This window comes from Gadus macrocephalus, chromosome 7 (assembly GCF_031168955.1).
Source record: "Gadus macrocephalus chromosome 7, ASM3116895v1".
In the NCBI taxonomy this organism is placed as follows: domain Eukaryota; kingdom Metazoa; phylum Chordata; class Actinopteri; order Gadiformes; family Gadidae; genus Gadus; species Gadus macrocephalus.
Window position 1 is genome coordinate 2580224 of NC_082388.1, and position 21103 is coordinate 2601326.

General features: G+C 40.1%; 8 non-coding genes across 8 annotated transcripts; all 8 read right to left on the reverse strand.

Annotated features, from left to right (window-relative positions):
- Positions 1-2109: 2109 nt before the first annotated feature.
- Positions 2110-2216, reverse strand: LOC132462197 (U6 spliceosomal RNA). Its single transcript, XR_009526758.1, has one exon. It is a non-coding gene; the product is annotated as a U6 spliceosomal RNA (small nuclear RNA).
- A 2382-nt stretch (positions 2217-4598) lies between these two features.
- Positions 4599-4705, reverse strand: LOC132462198 (U6 spliceosomal RNA). The gene has a single exon (XR_009526759.1). It is a non-coding gene; the product is annotated as a U6 spliceosomal RNA (small nuclear RNA).
- A 2382-nt stretch (positions 4706-7087) lies between these two features.
- LOC132462199 (U6 spliceosomal RNA) lies at positions 7088-7194 on the reverse strand. Its single transcript, XR_009526760.1, has one exon. It is a non-coding gene; the product is annotated as a U6 spliceosomal RNA (small nuclear RNA).
- A 2382-nt stretch (positions 7195-9576) lies between these two features.
- Positions 9577-9683, reverse strand: LOC132462200 (U6 spliceosomal RNA). The gene has a single exon (XR_009526761.1). It is a non-coding gene; the product is annotated as a U6 spliceosomal RNA (small nuclear RNA).
- Positions 9684-12065: 2382 nt separating this feature from the next.
- LOC132462216 (U6 spliceosomal RNA) lies at positions 12066-12172 on the reverse strand. The gene has a single exon (XR_009526776.1). It is a non-coding gene; the product is annotated as a U6 spliceosomal RNA (small nuclear RNA).
- Positions 12173-14555: 2383 nt separating this feature from the next.
- LOC132462202 (U6 spliceosomal RNA) lies at positions 14556-14662 on the reverse strand. Its single transcript, XR_009526763.1, has one exon. It is a non-coding gene; the product is annotated as a U6 spliceosomal RNA (small nuclear RNA).
- Positions 14663-17044: 2382 nt separating this feature from the next.
- On the reverse strand, positions 17045-17151 carry LOC132462203 (U6 spliceosomal RNA). Its single transcript, XR_009526764.1, has one exon. It is a non-coding gene; the product is annotated as a U6 spliceosomal RNA (small nuclear RNA).
- Positions 17152-19532: 2381 nt separating this feature from the next.
- Positions 19533-19639, reverse strand: LOC132462204 (U6 spliceosomal RNA). The gene has a single exon (XR_009526765.1). It is a non-coding gene; the product is annotated as a U6 spliceosomal RNA (small nuclear RNA).
- Positions 19640-21103: the final 1464 nt, after the last annotated feature.

Here is a 21103-nt window from a genome sequence, read left to right on the forward strand (position 1 = left end):
AACATGTTGGGTTACCCGTTTACCCAGACTGCTGGGTTATTTTAACAAAGCTTTTGGTTATATTTACACCACAGTTGAGTTACTTTGCTAACCCACTATTTTTGTTGTATTGACTACAGAATTGGGTTAACTAGTCAACAAGGTTGGGTTAAATTAATTGAATTTATGAGTTAAAACAAATTGGCTATTTCTTCTTCATTTAATGTTATCACAATTCAGTGATGATCCTGAATACACTTATTTAATTTACCAAATATGAAATATATTCTTAATATTTCATATTCTTTTTTAATCTGGCCTATGCACAGGTATGGAGCAATGAATAATGATCGGACCAAAAGATTGGGAAAACATTTTTTTTTAATAACAAAAGTGCAATGATCATGTGCAAAGCGCAATAGTAACAATAGCAATATCAATAGCAACAATAACTGAACAAATATAGCTGCGAGCAGTAACGTGGGTGTCAAGCATAATGGGACTCGATAAACTAATTCTGCCGGACGGACGTAATCGGCCAGGGGGCAACATGACGACCGTCTCGGTAATCGGTAATACCGACAGCTGGTGTGATGAGCATTATGCGAGTACGCGTCAATGTTTACCAAATGGGAAAATGACCCCCCCTAGAGGTAAGGGCGCAATACAGTCTGCCTGACAGAACAAATGTCACAAATACATAGGGGTATTCGGAACAATATCCCTAAAAGAGACACAATATAAACAAGCATCCGTTCTGGAGGTGGTTCGTGAAGCATCTAATCCAGTGGGAATTGCAGTTTATATTGTAAGTGGGCGGAATGGTAAATATAGTCATTGTTGCATTACACATTAAGTACCGCTTATCGCCACACGAGTGCAGTGTCTACCCATTAATGAGCGCCGCCATGTTTGATTGGCTGTCACGGCCAAACGGTTTTGAATTTGAGAAAGCTGTTTGATGCATTTGTTCAACTTGGTTTGAAGATCATATCTGCCAAGTTTCATGAAGATTGGACATAATTTGTGGCCTGTGGAAATGTACAACTGATTTTGACAACTTTCAACATGGTGGCCAAGTTCTGATGTTGCCATGAGAAATAATTCATAAGCTATATGGGGAGGTCTGACAGTATCATCAGACATTGAAAATAAGTTTGAAATGTACTCATGTGAAGAGAAAGGAGTTAAAACACGTCTTCATTAATTATAGCGCCCCCTAGAGGTCAATGGTCACCAAATTCATTGAGTGTCCCCATGATGATGTTATGGGTCTATTTATCAAGTTTGGTTATGATATGTCAAAGTGCTGCAGAGATATTGGTGTGTTTCAGGTTTGGCGGCTTCGCGGTCGATTATCATTGGCTGTCGCGGATATTTCTGCAGGAAATAATATACTAGCTATATGGGGAGGTCTGATAGTATCCCCTGACATTGAAAGTAAGTTTTAAATATACTCATGTGAAGAGAGAGGAGTCAAAACACATCGACATTAATAACAGTGCCCCTTAAAGGTCAAAGGTCACCAGATTCATTCAGTGTCACCATGATGGGGTCATGGGTCTATGTACCAAGGTTGGTTTTAATATGGCAAAGGGCTGCTGAGATATGGGCTTACTTCCTGTTTGGCGACTTGTCGGTCAAATTTGATTGGCTTTAGCGGGCAAACGGTTTTGAATTTGAAAAGTCTATTCAATGTTTTTTATCAAGCATGGGCTGAAGATCTAAATGAAACTAAAACTGTGATTCTGAATAAAGTTTAAAGGATATCGAGGCAGAGGACCTCACCCTCCACGTTCCTGGCGACCTTGCGCTGGGACACCAGAGGTTGATGGCCCGGGCGCCCAGCTCTATGAGTTGAACAGCAGGACACTCTCGCTGTGGTATGTTTGATACTTTGGACAGTGTTACGGTGACATGCTTGAATCCCACGCTCTCAATGGTGTACATGGAACTAAAATACTATCTGGTAATCCGTTCTCGGGTTCACCAGGACGCAGCGAGAGAAGGAGAGGACTGTGTTGGCTGCATCGCACAACTCCGCCACTAGGTGGTGGTGTCTCAACAGAAAGAATACCCAACCCATGAGTTATTATTACAATTATTAGAATAGAGATATTAATAAGAAACTAAAATTTAGAACGCTTCACGAGTTTGCGTGTCATCTCTGCGCGAGGGCCATGCTAATCTTCTCTGTATCGTTCCAATTTTAGTATATGTGAAACACGAGGTAACACATTTACGGAATGATCCTGGTTTTTATATGTACCTCTACTCACACAATGAATCTCTCTCTAATGGTTCGGTTTAATAAAAAACAATGCAATACAATAAAATACATAGCAATAATAGATCAATACACCGGTCCAGTTATGGTGTCATTAGGATATTATGTACAAGAAATGCTCGGTTAAAAACAACCCAATCTTAAACCAACTGCTGGTTTAATATAGGACCGACCAAGCGTTGAGTTAGGATAACCCAACCAAATGGGTCGACGTTTTAACCAAACATGTTGGGTTACCCGTTTACCCAGACTGCTGGGTTATTTAAAACAAAGCTTTTGGTTATATTTACACCACGGTTGAGTTACTTTGCTAACCCACTATTTTTGTTGTATTGACTACAGAATTGGGTTAACTAGTCAACAAGGTTGGGTTAAATTAATTGAATTTATGAGTTAAAACAAATTGGCTATTTCTTCTTCATTTAATGTTATCACAATTCAGTGATGATCCTGAATACACTTATTTAATTTACCAAATATGAAATATATTCTTAATATTTCATATTCTTTTTTAATCTGGCCTATGCACAGGTATGGAGCAATGAATAATGATCAGACCAAAAGATGGGGAAAACATTTTTGTTTAATAACAAAAGTGCAATGATCATGTGCAAAGCGCAATAGTAACAATAGCAATATCAATAGCAACAATAACTGAACAAATATAGCTGCGAGCAGTAACGTGGGTGTCAAGCATAATGGGACTCGATAAACTAATTCTGCCGGACGGACGTAATCGGCCAGGGGGCAACATGACGACCGTCTCGGTAATCGGTAATACCGACAGCTGGTGGGATGAGCATTATGCGAGTACGCGTCAATGTTTACCAAATGGGAAAATGACCCCCCCTAGAGGTAAGGGCGCAATACAGTCTGCCTGACAGAACAAATGTCACAAATACATAGGGGTATTCGGAACAATATCCCTAAAAGAGACACAATATAAACAAGCATCCGTTCTGGAGGTGGTTCGTGAAGCATCTAATCCAGTGGGAATTGCAGTTTATATTGTAAGTGGGCGGAATGGTAAATATAGTCATTGTTGCATTATACATTAAGTACCGCTTATCGCCACACGAGTGCAGTGTCTACCCATTAATGAGCGCCGCCATGTTTGATTGGCTGTCACGGCCAAACGGTTTTGAATTTGAGAAAGCTGTTTGATGCATTTGTTCAACTTGGTTTGAAGATCATATCTGCCAAGTTTCATGAAGATTGGACATAATTTGTGGCCTGTGGAAATGTACAACTGATTTTGACAACTTTCAACATGGTGGCCAAGTTCTGATGTTGCCATGAGAAATAATTCATAAGCTATATGGGGAGGTCTGACAGTATCATCAGACATTGAAAATAAGTTTGAAATGTACTCATGTGAAGAGAAAGGAGTTAAAACACGTCTTCATTAATTATAGCGCCCCCTAGAGGTCAATGGTCACCAAATTCATTGAGTGTCCCCATGATGATGTTATGGGTCTATTAATCAAGTTTGGTTATGATATGTCAAAGTGCTGCAGAGATATTGGTGTGTTTCAGGTTTGGCGGCTTCGCGGTCGATTATCATTGGCTGTCGCGGATATTTCTGCAGGAAATAATATACTAGCTATATGGGGAGGTCTGATAGTATCACCTGACATTGAAAGTAAGTTTTAAATATACTCATGTGAAGAGAGAGGAGTCAAAACACATCGACATTAATAACAGTGCCCCTTAAAGGTCAAAGGTCACCAGATTCATTCAGTGTCACCATGATGGGGTCATGGGTCTATGTACCAAGGTTGGTTTTAATATGGCAAAGGGCTGCTGAGATATGGGCTTACTTCCTGTTTGGCGACTTGTCGGTCAAATTTGATTGGCTTTAGCGGGCAAACGGTTTTGAATTTGAAAAGTCTATTCAATGTTTTTTATCAAGCATGGGCTGAAGATCTAAATGAAACTAAAACTGTGATTCTGAATAAAGTTTAAAGGATATCGAGGCAGAGGACCTCACCCTCCACGTTCCTGGCGACCTTGCGCTGGGACACCAGAGGTTGATGGCCCGGGCGCCCAGCTCTATGAGTTGAACAGCAGGACACTCTCGCTGTGGTATGTTTGATACTTTGGACAGTGTTACGGTGACATGCTTGAATCCCACGCTCTCAATGGTGTACATGGAACTAAAATACTATCTGGTAATCCGTTCTCGGGTTCACCAGGACGCAGCGAGAGAAGGAGAGGACTGTGTTGGCTGCATCGCACAACTCCGCCACTAGGTGGTGGTGTCTCAACAGAAAGAATACCCAACCCATGAGTTATTATTACAATTATTAGAATAGAGATATTAATAAGAAACTAAAATTTAGAACGCTTCACGAGTTTGCGTGTCATCTCTGCGCGAGGGCCATGCTAATCTTCTCTGTATCGTTCCAATTTTAGTATATGTGAAACACGAGGTAACACATTTACGGAATGATCCTGGTTTTTATATGTACCTCTACTCACACAATGAATCTCTCTCTAATGGTTCGGTTTAATAAAAAACAATGCAATACAATAAAATACATAGCAATAATAGATCAATACACCGGTCCAGTTATGGTGTCATTAGGATATAATGTACAAGAAATGCTCGGTTAAAAACAACCCAATCTTAAACCAACTGCTGGTTTAATATAGGACCGACCAAGCGTTGAGTTAGGATAACCCAACCAAATGGGTCGACGTTTTAACCAAACATGTTGGGTTACCCGTTTACCCAGACTGCTGGGTTATTTAAAACAAAGCTTTTGGTTATATTTACACCACGGTTGAGTTACTTTGCTAACCCACTATTTTTGTTGTATTGACTACAGAATTGGGTTAACTAGTCAACAAGGTTGGGTTAAATTAATTGAATTTATGAGTTAAAACAAATTGGCTATTTCTTCTTCATTTAATGTTATCACAATTCAGTGATGATCCTGAATACACTTATTTAATTTACCAAATATGAAATATATTCTTAATATTTCATATTCTTTTTTAATCTGGCCTATGCACAGGTATGGAGCAATGAATAATGATCAGACCAAAAGATGGGGAAAACATTTTTGTTTAATAACAAAAGTGCAATGATCATGTGCAAAGCGCAATAGTAACAATAGCAATATCAATAGCAACAATAACTGAACAAATATAGCTGCGAGCAGTAACGTGGGTGTCAAGCATAATGGGACTCGATAAACTAATTCTGCCGGACGGACGTAATCGGCCAGGGGGCAACATGACGACCGTCTCGGTAATCGGTAATACCGACAGCTGGTGGGATGAGCATTATGCGAGTACGCGTCAATGTTTACCAAATGGGAAAATGACCCCCCCTAGAGGTAAGGGCGCAATACAGTCTGCCTGACAGAACAAATGTCACAAATACATAGGGGTATTCGGAACAATATCCCTAAAAGAGACACAATATAAACAAGCATCCGTTCTGGAGGTGGTTCGTGAAGCATCTAATCCAGTGGGAATTGCAGTTTATATTGTAAGTGGGCGGAATGGTAAATATAGTCATTGTTGCATTATACATTAAGTACCGCTTATCGCCACACGAGTGCAGTGTCTACCCATTAATGAGCGCCGCCATGTTTGATTGGCTGTCACGGCCAAACGGTTTTGAATTTGAGAAAGCTGTTTGATGCATTTGTTCAACTTGGTTTGAAGATCATATCTGCCAAGTTTCATGAAGATTGGACATAATTTGTGGCCTGTGGAAATGTACAACTGATTTTGACAACTTTCAACATGGTGGCCAAGTTCTGATGTTGCCATGAGAAATAATTCATAAGCTATATGGGGAGGTCTGACAGTATCATCAGACATTGAAAATAAGTTTGAAATGTACTCATGTGAAGAGAAAGGAGTTAAAACACGTCTTCATTAATTATAGCGCCCCCTAGAGGTCAATGGTCACCAAATTCATTGAGTGTCCCCATGATGATGTTATGGGTCTATTAATCAAGTTTGGTTATGATATGTCAAAGTGCTGCAGAGATATTGGTGTGTTTCAGGTTTGGCGGCTTCGCGGTCGATTATCATTGGCTGTCGCGGATATTTCTGCAGGAAATAATATACTAGCTATATGGGGAGGTCTGATAGTATCACCTGACATTGAAAGTAAGTTTTAAATATACTCATGTGAAGAGAGAGGAGTCAAAACACATCGACATTAATAACAGTGCCCCTTAAAGGTCAAAGGTCACCAGATTCATTCAGTGTCACCATGATGGGGTCATGGGTCTATGTACCAAGGTTGGTTTTAATATGGCAAAGGGCTGCTGAGATATGGGCTTACTTCCTGTTTGGCGACTTGTCGGTCAAATTTGATTGGCTTTAGCGGGCAAACGGTTTTGAATTTGAAAAGTCTATTCAATGTTTTTTATCAAGCATGGGCTGAAGATCTAAATGAAACTAAAACTGTGATTCTGAATAAAGTTTAAAGGATATCGAGGCAGAGGACCTCACCCTCCACGTTCCTGGCGACCTTGCGCTGGGACACCAGAGGTTGATGGCCCGGGCGCCCAGCTCTATGAGTTGAACAGCAGGACACTCTCGCTGTGGTATGTTTGATACTTTGGACAGTGTTACGGTGACATGCTTGAATCCCACGCTCTCAATGGTGTACATGGAACTAAAATACTATCTGGTAATCCGTTCTCGGGTTCACCAGGACGCAGCGAGAGAAGGAGAGGACTGTGTTGGCTGCATCGCACAACTCCGCCACTAGGTGGTGGTGTCTCAACAGAAAGAATACCCAACCCATGAGTTATTATTACAATTATTAGAATAGAGATATTAATAAGAAACTAAAATTTAGAACGCTTCACGAGTTTGCGTGTCATCTCTGCGCGAGGGCCATGCTAATCTTCTCTGTATCGTTCCAATTTTAGTATATGTGAAACACGAGGTAACACATTTACGGAATGATCCTGGTTTTTATATGTACCTCTACTCACACAATGAATCTCTCTCTAATGGTTCGGTTTAATAAAAAACAATGCAATACAATAAAATACATAGCAATAATAGATCAATACACCGGTCCAGTTATGGTGTCATTAGGATATTATGTACAAGAAATGCTCGGTTAAAAACAACCCAATCTTAAACCAACTGCTGGTTTAATATAGGACCGACCAAGCGTTGAGTTAGGATAACCCAACCAAATGGGTCGACGTTTTAACCAAACATGTTGGGTTACCCGTTTACCCAGACTGCTGGGTTATTTAAAACAAAGCTTTTGGTTATATTTACACCACGGTTGAGTTACTTTGCTAACCCACTATTTTTGTTGTATTGACTACAGAATTGGGTTAACTAGTCAACAAGGTTGGGTTAAATTAATTGAATTTATGAGTTAAAACAAATTGGCTATTTCTTCTTCATTTAATGTTATCACAATTCAGTGATGATCCTGAATACACTTATTTAATTTACCAAATATGAAATATATTCTTAATATTTCATATTCTTTTTTAATCTGGCCTATGCACAGGTATGGAGCAATGAATAATGATCAGACCAAAAGATGGGGAAAACATTTTTGTTTAATAACAAAAGTGCAATGATCATGTGCAAAGCGCAATAGTAACAATAGCAATATCAATAGCAACAATAACTGAACAAATATAGCTGCGAGCAGTAACGTGGGTGTCAAGCATAATGGGACTCGATAAACTAATTCTGCCGGACGGACGTAATCGGCCAGGGGGCAACATGACGACCGTCTCGGTAATCGGTAATACCGACAGCTGGTGTGATGAGCATTATGCGAGTACGCGTCAATGTTTACCAAATGGGAAAATGACCCCCCCTAGAGGTAAGGGCGCAATACAGTCTGCCTGACAGAACAAATGTCACAAATACATAGGGGTATTCGGAACAATATCCCTAAAAGAGACACAATATAAACAAGCATCCGTTCTGGAGGTGGTTCGTGAAGCATCTAATCCAGTGGGAATTGCAGTTTATATTGTAAGTGGGCGGAATGGTAAATATAGTCATTGTTGCATTATACATTAAGTACCGCTTATCGCCACACGAGTGCAGTGTCTACCCATTAATGAGCGCCGCCATGTTTGATTGGCTGTCACGGCCAAACGGTTTTGAATTTGAGAAAGCTGTTTGATGCATTTGTTCAACTTGGTTTGAAGATCATATCTGCCAAGTTTCATGAAGATTGGACATAATTTGTGGCCTGTGGAAATGTACAACTGATTTTGACAACTTTCAACATGGTGGCCAAGTTCTGATGTTGCCATGAGAAATAATTCATAAGCTATATGGGGAGGTCTGACAGTATCATCAGACATTGAAAATAAGTTTGAAATGTACTCATGTGAAGAGAAAGGAGTTAAAACACGTCTTCATTAATTATAGCGCCCCCTAGAGGTCAATGGTCACCAAATTCATTGAGTGTCCCCATGATGATGTTATGGGTCTATTTATCAAGTTTGGTTATGATATGTCAAAGTGCTGCAGAGATATTGGTGTGTTTCAGGTTTGGCGGCTTCGCGGTCGATTATCATTGGCTGTCGCGGATATTTCTGCAGGAAATAATATACTAGCTATATGGGGAGGTCTGATAGTATCACCTGACATTGAAAGTAAGTTTTAAATATACTCATGTGAAGAGAGAGGAGTCAAAACACATCGACATTAATAACAGTGCCCCTTAAAGGTCAAAGGTCACCAGATTCATTCAGTGTCACCATGATGGGGTCATGGGTCTATGTACCAAGGTTGGTTTTAATATGGCAAAGGGCTGCTGAGATATGGGCTTACTTCCTGTTTGGCGACTTGTCGGTCAAATTTGATTGGCTTTAGCGGGCAAACGGTTTTGAATTTGAAAAGTCTATTCAATGTTTTTTATCAAGCATGGGCTGAAGATCTAAATGAAACTAAAACTGTGATTCTGAATAAAGTTTAAAGGATATCGAGGCAGAGGACCTCACCCTCCACGTTCCTGGCGACCTTGCGCTGGGACACCAGAGGTTGATGGCCCGGGCGCCCAGCTCTATGAGTTGAACAGCAGGACACTCTCGCTGTGGTATGTTTGATGCTTTGGACAGTGTTACGGTGACATGCTTGAATCCCACGCTCTCAATGGTGTACATGGAACTAAAATACTATCTGGTAATCCGTTCTCGGGTTCACCAGGACGCAGCGAGAGAAGGAGAGGACTGTGTTGGCTGCATCGCACAACTCCGCCACTAGGTGGTGGTGTCTCAACAGAAAGAATACCCAACCCATGAGTTATTATTACAATTATTAGAATAGAGATATTAATAAGAAACTAAAATTTAGAACGCTTCACGAGTTTGCGTGTCATCTCTGCGCGAGGGCCATGCTAATCTTCTCTGTATCGTTCCAATTTTAGTATATGTGAAACACGAGGTAACACATTTACGGAATGATCCTGGTTTTTATATGTACCTCTACTCACACAATGAATCTCTCTCTAATGGTTCGGTTTAATAAAAAACAATGCAATACAATAAAATACATAGCAATAATAGATCAATACACCGGTCCAGTTATGGTGTCATTAGGATATTATGTACAAGAAATGCTCGGTTAAAAACAACCCAATCTTAAACCAACTGCTGGTTTAATATAGGACCGACCAAGCGTTGAGTTAGGATAACCCAACCAAATGGGTCGACGTTTTAACCAAACATGTTGGGTTACCCGTTTACCCAGACTGCTGGGTTATTTAAAACAAAGCTTTTGGTTATATTTACACCACGGTTGAGTTACTTTGCTAACCCACTATTTTTGTTGTATTGACTACAGAATTGGGTTAACTAGTCAACAAGGTTGGGTTAAATTAATTGAATTTATGAGTTAAAACAAATTGGCTATTTCTTCTTCATTTAATGTTATCACAATTCAGTGATGATCCTGAATACACTTATTTAATTTACCAAATATGAAATATATTCTTAATATTTCATATTCTTTTTTAATCTGGCCTATGCACAGGTATGGAGCAATGAATAATGATCAGACCAAAAGATGGGGAAAACATTTTTGTTTAATAACAAAAGTGCAATGATCATGTGCAAAGCGCAATAGTAACAATAGCAATATCAATAGCAACAATAACTGAACAAATATAGCTGCGAGCAGTAACGTGGGTGTCAAGCATAATGGGACTCGATAAACTAATTCTGCCGGACGGACGTAATCGGCCAGGGGGCAACATGACGACCGTCTCGGTAATCGGTAATACCGACAGCTGGTGTGATGAGCATTATGCGAGTACGCGTCAATGTTTACCAAATGGGAAAATGACCCCCCCTAGAGGTAAGGGCGCAATACAGTCTGCCTGACAGAACAAATGTCACAAATACATAGGGGTATTCGGAACAATATCCCTAAAAGAGACACAATATAAACAAGCATCCGTTCTGGAGGTGGTTCGTGAAGCATCTAATCCAGTGGGAATTGCAGTTTATATTGTAAGTGGGCGGAATGGTAAATATAGTCATTGTTGCATTATACATTAAGTACCGCTTATCGCCACACGAGTGCAGTGTCTACCCATTAATGAGCGCCGCCATGTTTGATTGGCTGTCACGGCCAAACGGTTTTGAATTTGAGAAAGCTGCTTGACGTATTTGTTCAACTTGGTTTGAAGATCATATCTGCCAAGTTTCATGAAGATTGGACATAATTTGTGGCCTGTGGAAATGTACAACTGATTTTGACAACTTTCAACATGGTGGCCAAGTTCTGATGTTGCCATGAGAAATAATTCATAAGCTACATGGGGAGGTCTGACAGTATCATCAGACATTGAAAATAAGTTTGAAATGTACTCATGTGAAGAGAAAGGAGTTAAAACACGTCTTCATTAATTATAGCGCCCCCTAGAGGTCAATGGTCACCAAATTCATTGAGTGTCCCCATGATGATGTTGTGGGTCTATTTATCAAGTTTGGTTATGATATGTCAAAGTGCTGCAGAGATATTGGTGTGTTTCAGGTTTGGCGGCTTTGCGGTCGATTATCCTTGGCTGTCGCGGATATTTCTGCAGGAAATAATATACTAGCTATATGGGGAGGTCTGATAGTATCAACTGACATTGAAAGTAAGTTTTAAATATACTCATGTGAAGAGAGAGGAGTCAAAACACATCGACATTAATAACAGTGCCCCTTAAAGGTCAAAGGTCACCAGATTCATTCAGTGTCACCATGATGGGGTCATGGGTCTATGTACCAAGGTTGGTTTTAATATGGCAAAGGGCTGCTGAGATATGGGCTTACTTCCTGATTGGCGACTTGGCTGTCAAATTTGATTGGCTTTAGCGGGCAAACGGTTTTGAATTTGAAAAGTCTATTCAATGTTTTTTATCAAGCATGGGCTGAAGATCTAAATGAAACTAAAACTGTGATTCTGAATAAAGTTTAAAGGATATCGAGGCAGAGGACCTCACCCTCCACGTTCCTGGCGACCTTGCGCTGGGACACCAGAGGTTGATGGCCCGGGCGCCCAGCTCTATGAGTTGAACAGCAGGACACTCTCGCTGTGGTATGTTTGATGCTTTGGACAGTGTTACGGTGACATGCTTGAATCCCACGCTCTCAATGGTGTACATGGAACTAAAATACTATCTGGTAATCCGTTCTCGGGTTCACCAGGACGCAGCGAGAGAAGGAGAGGACTGTGTTGGCTGCATCGCACAACTCCGCCACTAGGTGGTGGTGTCTCAACAGAAAGAATACCCAACCCATGAGTTATTATTACAATTATTAGAATAGAGATATTAATAAGAAACTAAAATTTAGAACGCTTCACGAGTTTGCGTGTCATCTCTGCGCGAGGGCCATGCTAATCTTCTCTGTATCATTCCAATTTTAGTATATGTGAAACACAAGGTAACACATTTACGGAATGATCCTGGTTTTTATATGTACCTCTACTCACACAATGAATCTCTCTCTAATGGTTCGGTTTAATAAAAAACACTGCAATACAATAAAATACATAGCAATAATAGATCAATACACCGGTCCAGTTATGGTGTCATTAGGATATTATGTACAAGAAATGCTCGGTTAAAAAAAACCCAATCTTAAACCAACTGCTGGTTTAATATAGGACCGACCAAGCGTTGAGTTAGGATAACCCAACCAAATGGGTCGACGTTTTAACCAAACATGTTGGGTTACCCGTTTACCCAGACTGCTGGGTTTTTTAAAACAAAGCTTTTGGTTATATTTACACCACAGTTGAGTTACTTTGCTAACCCAGTATTTTTGTTGTATTGACTACAGAATTGGGTTAACTAGTCAACAAGGTTGGGTTAAATTAATTGAATATATGAGTTAAAACAAATTGGCTATTTCTTCTTTATTTAATGTTATCACAATTCAGTGATGATCCTGAATACACTTATTTAATTTACCAAATATGAAATATATTCTTAATATTTCATATTCTTTTTTTAATCTGGCCTATGCACAGGTATGGAGCAATGAATAATGATCAGACCAAAAGATGGGGAAAACCTTTTTTTTTAATAACAAAAGCGCAATGATCATGTGCAAAGCGCAATAGTAACAATAGCAATATCAATAGCAACAATAACTGAACAAATATAGCTGCGAGCAGTAACGTGGGTGGCAAGCATAATGGGACTCGATAAACTAATTCTGCCGGACGGACGTAATCGGCCAGGGGGCAACATGACGACCGTCTCGGTAATCGGTAATACCGACAGCTGGTGGGATGAGCATTATGCGAGTACGCGTCAATGTTTACCAAATGGGAAAATGACCCCCCCTAGAGGTAAGGGCGCAATACAGTCTGCCTGACAGAACAAATGTCACAAATACATAGGGGTATTCGGAACAATATCCCTAAAAGAGACACAATATAAACAAGCATCCGTTCTGGAGGTGGTTCGTGAAGCATCTAATCCAGTGGGAATTGCAGTTTATATTGTAAGTGGGCGGAATGGTAAATATAGTCATTGTTGCATTATACATTAAGTACCGCTTATCGCCACACGAGTGCAGTGTCTACCCATTAATGAGCGCCGCCATGTTTGATTGGCTGTCACGGCCAAACGGTTTTGAATTTGAGAAATCTGTTTGATGCATTTGTTCAACTTGGTTTGAAGATCATATCTGCCAAGTTTCATGAAGATTGGACATAATTTGTGGCCTGTGGAAATGTACAACTGATTTTGACAACTTTCAACATGGTGGCCAAGTTCTGATGTTGCCATGAGAAATAATTTACAAGCTATATGGGGAGGTCTGACAGTATCATCAGACATTGAAAATAAGTTTGAAATGTACTCATGTGAAGAGAAAGGAGTTAAAACACGTCTTCATTAATTATAGCGCCCCCTAGAGGTCAATGGTCACCAAATTCATTGAGTGTCCCCATGATGATGTTATGGGTCTATTTATCAAGTTTGGTAATGATATGTCAAAGTGCTGCAGAGATATTGGTGAGTTTCAGGTTTGGCGGCTTCGCGGTCGATTATCATTGGTTGTCGCGGATATTTCTGCAGGAAATAATATACTAGCTATATGGGGAGGTCTGATAGTATCACCTGACATTGAAAGTAAGTTTTAAATATACTCATGTGAAGAGAGAGGAGTCAAAACACATCGACATTAATAACAGTGCCCCTTAAAGGTCAAAGGTCACCAGATTCATTCAGTGTCACCATGATGGAGTCATGGGTCTATGTACCAAGGTTGGTTTTAATATGGCAAAGGGCTGCTGAGATATGGGCTTACTTCCTGATTGACGACTTGGCTGTCAAATTTGATTGGCTTTAGCGGGCAAACGGTTTTGAATTTGAAAAGTCTATTCAATGTTTTTTATCAAGCATGGGCTGAAGATCTAAATGAAACTAAAACTGTGATTCTGAATAAAGTTTAAAGGATATCGAGGCAGAGGACCTCACCCTCCACGTTCCTGGCGACCTTGCGCTGGGACACCAGAGGTTGATGACCCGGGCGCCCAGCTCTATGAGTTGAACAGCAGGACACTCTCGCTGTGGTATGTTTGATGCTTTGGACAGTGTTACGGTGACATGCTTGAATCCCACGCTCTCAATGGTGTACATGGAACTAAAATACTATCTCGTAATCCGTTCTCGGGTTCACCAGGACGCAGCGAGAGAAGGAGAGGACTGTGTTGGCTGCATCGCACAACTCCGCCACTAGGGGGCGGTGTCTCAACAGAAAGAATACCCAACCCATGAGTTATTATTACAATTATTAGAATAGAGATATTAATAAGAAACTAAAATTTAGAACGCTTCACGAGTTTGCGTGTCATCTCTGCGCGAGGGCCATGCTAATCTTCTCTGTATCGTTCCAATTTTAGTATATGTGAAACACGAGGTAACACATTTACGGAATGATCCTGGTTTTTATATGTACCTCTACTCACACAATGAATCTCTCTCTAATGGTTCGGTTTAATAAAAAACACTGCAATACAATAAAATACATAGCAATAATAGATCAATACACCGGTCCAGTTATGGTGTCATTAGGATATTATGTACAAGAAATGCTCGGTTAAAAACAACCCAATCTTAAACCAACTGCTGGTTTAATATAGGACCGACCAAGCGTTGAGTTAGGATAACCCAACCAAATGGGTCGACGTTTTAACCAAACATGTTGGGTTACCCGTTTACCCAGACTGCTGGGTTATTTAAAACAAAGCTTTTGGTTATATTTACACCACAGTTGAGTTACTTTGCTAACCCAGTATTTTTGTTGTATTGACTACAGAATTGGGTTAACTAGTCAACAAGGTTGGGTTAAATTAATTGAATATATGAGTTAAAACAAATTGGCTATTTCTTCTTTATTTAATGTTATCACAATTCAGTGATGATCCTGAATACACTTATTTAATTTACCAAATATGAAATATATTCTTAATATTTCATATTCTTTTTTAATCTGGCCTATGCACAGGTATGGAGCAATGAATAATGATCAGACCAAAAGATGGGGAAAACCTTTTTTTTTAATAACAAAAGTGCAATGATCATGTGCAAAGCGCAATAGTAACAATAGCAATATCAATAGCAACAATAACTGAACAAATATAGCTGCGAGCAGTAACGTGGGTGGCAAGCATAATGGGACTCGATAAACTAATTCTGCCGGACGGACGTAATCGGCCAGGGGGCAACATGACGACCGTCTCGGTAATCGGTAATACCGACAGCTGGTGGGATGAGCATTATGCGAGTACGCGTCAATGTTTACCAAATGGGAAAATGACCCCCCCTAGAGGTAAGGGCGCAATACAGTCTGCCTGACAGAACAAATGTCACAAATACATAGGGGTATTCGGAACAATATCCCTAAAAGAGACACAATATAAACAAGCATCCGTTCTGGAGGTGGTTCGTGAAGCATCTAATCCAGTGGGAATTGCAGTTTATATTGTAAGTGGGCGGAATGGTAAATATAGTCATTGTTGCATTATACATTAAGTACCGCTTATCGCCACACGAGTGCAGTGTCTACCCATTAATGAGCGCCGCCATGTTTGATTGGCTGTCACGGCCAAACGGTTTTGAATTTGAGAAAGCTGCTTGACGTATTTGTTCAACTTGGTTTGAAGATCATATCTGCCAAGTTTCATGAAGATTGGACATAATTTGTGGCCTGTGGAAATGTACAACTGATTTTGACAACTTTCAACATGGTGGCCAAGTTCTGATGTTGCCATGAGAAATAATTTATAAGCTATATGGGGAGGTCTGACAGTATCATCAGACATTGAAAATAAGTTTGAAATGTACTCATGTGAAGAGAAAGGAGTTAAAACACGTCTTCATTAATTATAGCGCCCCCTAGAGGTCAATGGTCACCAAATTCATTGAGTGTCCCCATGATGATGTTATGGGTCTATTTATCAAGTTTGGTAATGATATGTCAAAGTGCTGCAGAGATATTGGTGAGTTTCAGGTTTGGCGGCTTCGCGGTCGATTATCATTGGTTGTCGCGGATATTTCTGCAGGAAATAATATACTAGCTATATGGGGAGGTCTGATAGTATCACCTGACATTGAAAGTAAGTTTTAAATATACTCATGTGAAGAGAGAGGAGTCAAAACACATCGACATTAATAACAGTGCCCCTTAAAGGTCAAAGGTCACCAGATTCATTCAGTGTCACCATGATGGAGTCATGGGTCTATGTACCAAGGTTGGTTTTAATATGGCAAAGGGCTGCTGAGATATGGGCTTACTTCCTGATTGACGACTTGGCTGTCAAATTTGATTGGCTTTAGCGGGCAAACGGTTTTGAATTTGAAAAGTCTATTCAATGTTTTTTATCAAGCATGGGCTGAAGATCTAAATGAAACTAAAACTGTGATTCTGAATAAAGTTTAAAGGATATCGAGGCAGAGGACCTCACCCTCCACGTTCCTGGCGACCTTGCGCTGGGACACCAGAGGTTGATGGCCCGGGCGCCCAGCTCTATGAGTTGAACAGCAGGACACTCTCGCTGTGGTATGTTTGATGCTTTGGACAGTGTTACGGTGACATGCTTGAATCCCACGCTCTCAATGGTGTACATGGAACTAAAATACTATCTCGTAATCCGTTCTCGGGTTCACCAGGACGCAGCGAGAGAAGGAGAGGACTGTGTTGGCTGCATCGCACAACTCCGCCACTAGGGGGCGGTGTCTCAACAGAAAGAATACCCAACCCATGAGTTATTATTACAATTATTAGAATAGAGATATTAATAAGAAACTAAAATTTAGAACGCTTCACGAGTTTGCGTGTCATCTCTGCGCGAGGGCCATGCTAATCTTCTCTGTATCGTTCCAATTTTAGTATATGTGAAACACGAGGTAACACATTTACGGAATGATCCTGGTTTTTATATGTACCTCTACTCACACAATGAATCTCTCTCTAATGGTTCGGTTTAATTAAAAACACTGCAATACAATAAAATACATAGCAATAATAGATCAATACACCGGTCCAGTTATGGTGTCATTAGGATATTATGTACAAGAAATGCTCGGTTAAAAACAACCCAATCTTAAACCAACTGCTGGTTTAATATAGGACCGACCAAGCGTTGAGTTAGGATAACCCAACCAAATGGGTCGACGTTTTAACCAAACATGTTGGGTTACCCGTTTACCCAGACTGCTGGGTTATTTAAAACAAAGCTTTTGGTTATATTTACACCACAGTTGAGTTACTTTGCTAACCCAGTATTTTTGTTGTATTGACTACAGAATTGGGTTAACTAGTCAACAAGGTTGGGTTAAATTAATTGAATATATGAGTTAAAACAAATTGGCTATTTCTTCTTTATTTAATGTTATCACAATTCAGTGATGATCCTGAATACACTTATTTAATTTACCAAATATGAAATATATTCTTAATATTTCATATTCTTTTTTAATCTGGCCTATGCACAGGTATGGAGCAATGAATAATGATCAGACCAAAAGATGGGGAAAACCTTTTTTTTTAATAACAAAAGTGCAATGATCATGTGCAAAGCGCAATAGTAACAATAGCAATATCAATAGCAACAATAACTGAACAAATATAGCTGCGAGCAGTAACGTGGGTGGCAAGCATAATGGGACTCGATAAACTAATTCTGCCGGACGGACGTAATCGGCCAGGGGGCAACATGACGACCGTCTCGGTAATCGGTAATACCGACAGCTGGTGGGATGAGCATTATGCGAGTACGCGTCAATGTTTACCAAATGGGAAAATGACCCCCCCTAGAGGTAAGGGCGCAATACAGTCTGCCTGACAGAACAAATGTCACAAATACATAGGGGTATTCGGAACAATATCCCTAAAAGAGACACAATATAAACAAGCATCCGTTCTGGAGGTGGTTCGTGAAGCATCTAATCCAGTGGGAATTGCAGTTTATATTGTAAGTGGGCGGAATGGTAAATATAGTCATTGTTGCATTATACATTAAGTACCGCTTATCGCCACACGAGTGCAGTGTCTACCCATTAATGAGCGCCGCCATGTTTGATTGGCTGTCACGGCCAAACGGTTTTGAATTTGAGAAAGCTGCTTGACTTATTTGTTCAACTTGGTTTGAAGATCATATCTGCCAAGTTCCATGAAGATTGGACATAATTTGTGGCCTGTGGAAATGTACAACTGATTTTGACAACTTTCAACATGGTGGCCAAGTTCTGATGTTGCCATGAGAAATAATTTATAAGCTATATGGGGAGGTCTGACAGTATCATCAGACATTGAAAATAAGTTTGAAATGTACTCATGTGAAGAGAAAGGAGTTAAAACACGTCTTCATTAATTATAGCGCCCCCTAGAGGTCAATGGTCACCAAATTCATTGAGTGTCCCCATGATGATGTTATGGGTCTATTTATCAAGTTTGGTAATGATATGTCAAAGTGCTGCAGAGATATTGGTGAGTTTCAGGTTTGGCGGCTTCGCGGTCGATTATCATTGGTTGTCACGGATATTTCTGCAGGAAATAATATACTAGCTATATGGGGAGGTCTGATAGTATCACCTGACATTGAAAGTAAGTTTTAAATATACTCATGTGAAGAGAGAGGAGTCAAAACACATCGACATTAATAACAGTGCCCCTTAAAGGTCAAAGGTCACCAGATTCATTCAGTGTCACCATGATGGAGTCATGGGTCTATGTACCAAGGTTGGTTTTAATATGGCAAAGGGCTGCTGAGATATGGGCTTACTTCCTGATTGACGACTTGGCTGTCAAATTTGATTGGCTTTAGCGGGCAAACGGTTTTGAATTTGAAAAGTCTATTCAATGTTTTTTATCAAGCATGGGCTGAAGATCTAAATGAAACTAAAACTGTGATTCTGAATAAAGTTTAAAGGATATCGAGGCAGAGGACCTCACCCTCCACGTTCCTGGCGACCTTGCGCTGGGACACCAGAGGTTGATGGCCCGGGCGCCCAGCTCTATGAGTTGAACAGTAGGACACTCTCGCTGTGGTATGTTTGATGCTTTGGACAGTGTTACGTGACATGCTTGAATCCCACGCTCTCAATGGTGTACATGGAACTAAAATACTATCTCGTAATCCGTTCTCGGGTTCACCAGGACGCAGCGAGAGAAGGAGAGGACTGTGTTGGCTGCATCGCACAACTCCGCCACTAGGGGGCGGTGTCTCAACAAAAAGAATACCCAACCCATGAGTTATTATTACAATTATTAGAATAGAGATATTAATAAGAAACTAAAATTTAGAACGCTTCACGAGTTTGCGTGTCATCTCTGCGCGAGGGCCATGCTAATCTTCTCTGTATCGTTCCAATTTTAGTATATGTGAAACACGAGGTAACACATTTACGGAATGATCCTGGTTTTTATATGTACCTCTACTCACACAATGAATCTCTCTCTAATGGTTCGGTTTAATTAAAAACACTGCAATACAATAAAATACATAGCAATAATAGATCAATACACCGGTCCAGTTATGGTGTCATTAGGATATTATGTACAAGAAATGCTCGGTTAAAAACAACCCAATCTTAAACCAACTGCTGGTTTAATATAGGACCGACCAAGCGTTGAGTTAGGATAACCCAACCAAATGGGTCGACGTTTTAACCAAACATGTTGGGTTACCCGTTTACCCAGACTGCTGGGTTATTTAAAACAAAGCTTTTGGTTATATTTACACCACAGTTGAGTTACTTTGCTAACCCAGTATTTTTGTTGTATTGACTACAGAATTGGGTTAACTAGTCAACAAGGTTGGGTTAAATTAATTGAATATATGAGTTAAAACAAATTGGCTATTTCTTCTTTATTTAATGTTATCACAATTCAGTGATGATCCTGAATACACTTATTTAATTTACCAAATATGAAATATATTCTTAATATTTCATATTCTTTTTTAATCTGGCCTATGCACAGGTATGGAGCAATGAATAATGATCAGACCAAAAGATGGGGAAAACCTTTTTTTTTAATAACAAAAGTGCAATGATCATGTGCAAAGCGCAATAGTAACAATAGCAATATCAATAGCAACAATAACTGAACAAATATAGCTGCGAGCAGTAACGTGGGTGGCAAGCATAATGGGACTCGATAAACTAATTCTGCCGGACGGACGTAATCGGCCAGGGGGCAACATGACGACCGTCTCGGTAATCGGTAATACCGACAGCTGGTGGGATGAGCATTATGCGAGTACGCGTCAATGTTTACCAAATGGGAAAATGACCCCCCCTAGAGGTAAGGGCGCAATACAGTCTGCCTGACAGAACAAATGTCACAAATACATAGGGGTATTCGGAACAATATCCCTAAAAGAGACACAATATAAACAAGCATCCGTTCTGGAGGTGGTTCGTGAAGCATCTAATCCAGTGGGAATTGCAGTTTATATTGTAAGTGGGCGGAATGGTAAATATAGTCATTGTTGCATTATACATTAAGTACCGCTTATCGCCACACGAGTGCAGTGTCTACCCATTAATGAGCGCCGCCATGTTTGATTGGCTGTCACGGCCAAACGGTTTTGAATTTGAGAAAGCTGCTTGACGTATTTGTTCAACTTTGTTTGAAGATCATATCTGCCAAGTTTCATGAAGATTGGACATAATTTGTGGCCTGTGGAAATGTACAACTGATTTTGACAACTTTCAACATGGTGGCCAAGTTCTGATGTTGCCATGAGAAATAATTTATAAGCTATATGGGGAGGTCTGACAGTATCATCAGACATTGAAAATAAGTTTGAAATGTACTCATGTGAAGAGAAAGGAGTTAAAACACGTCTTCATTAATTATA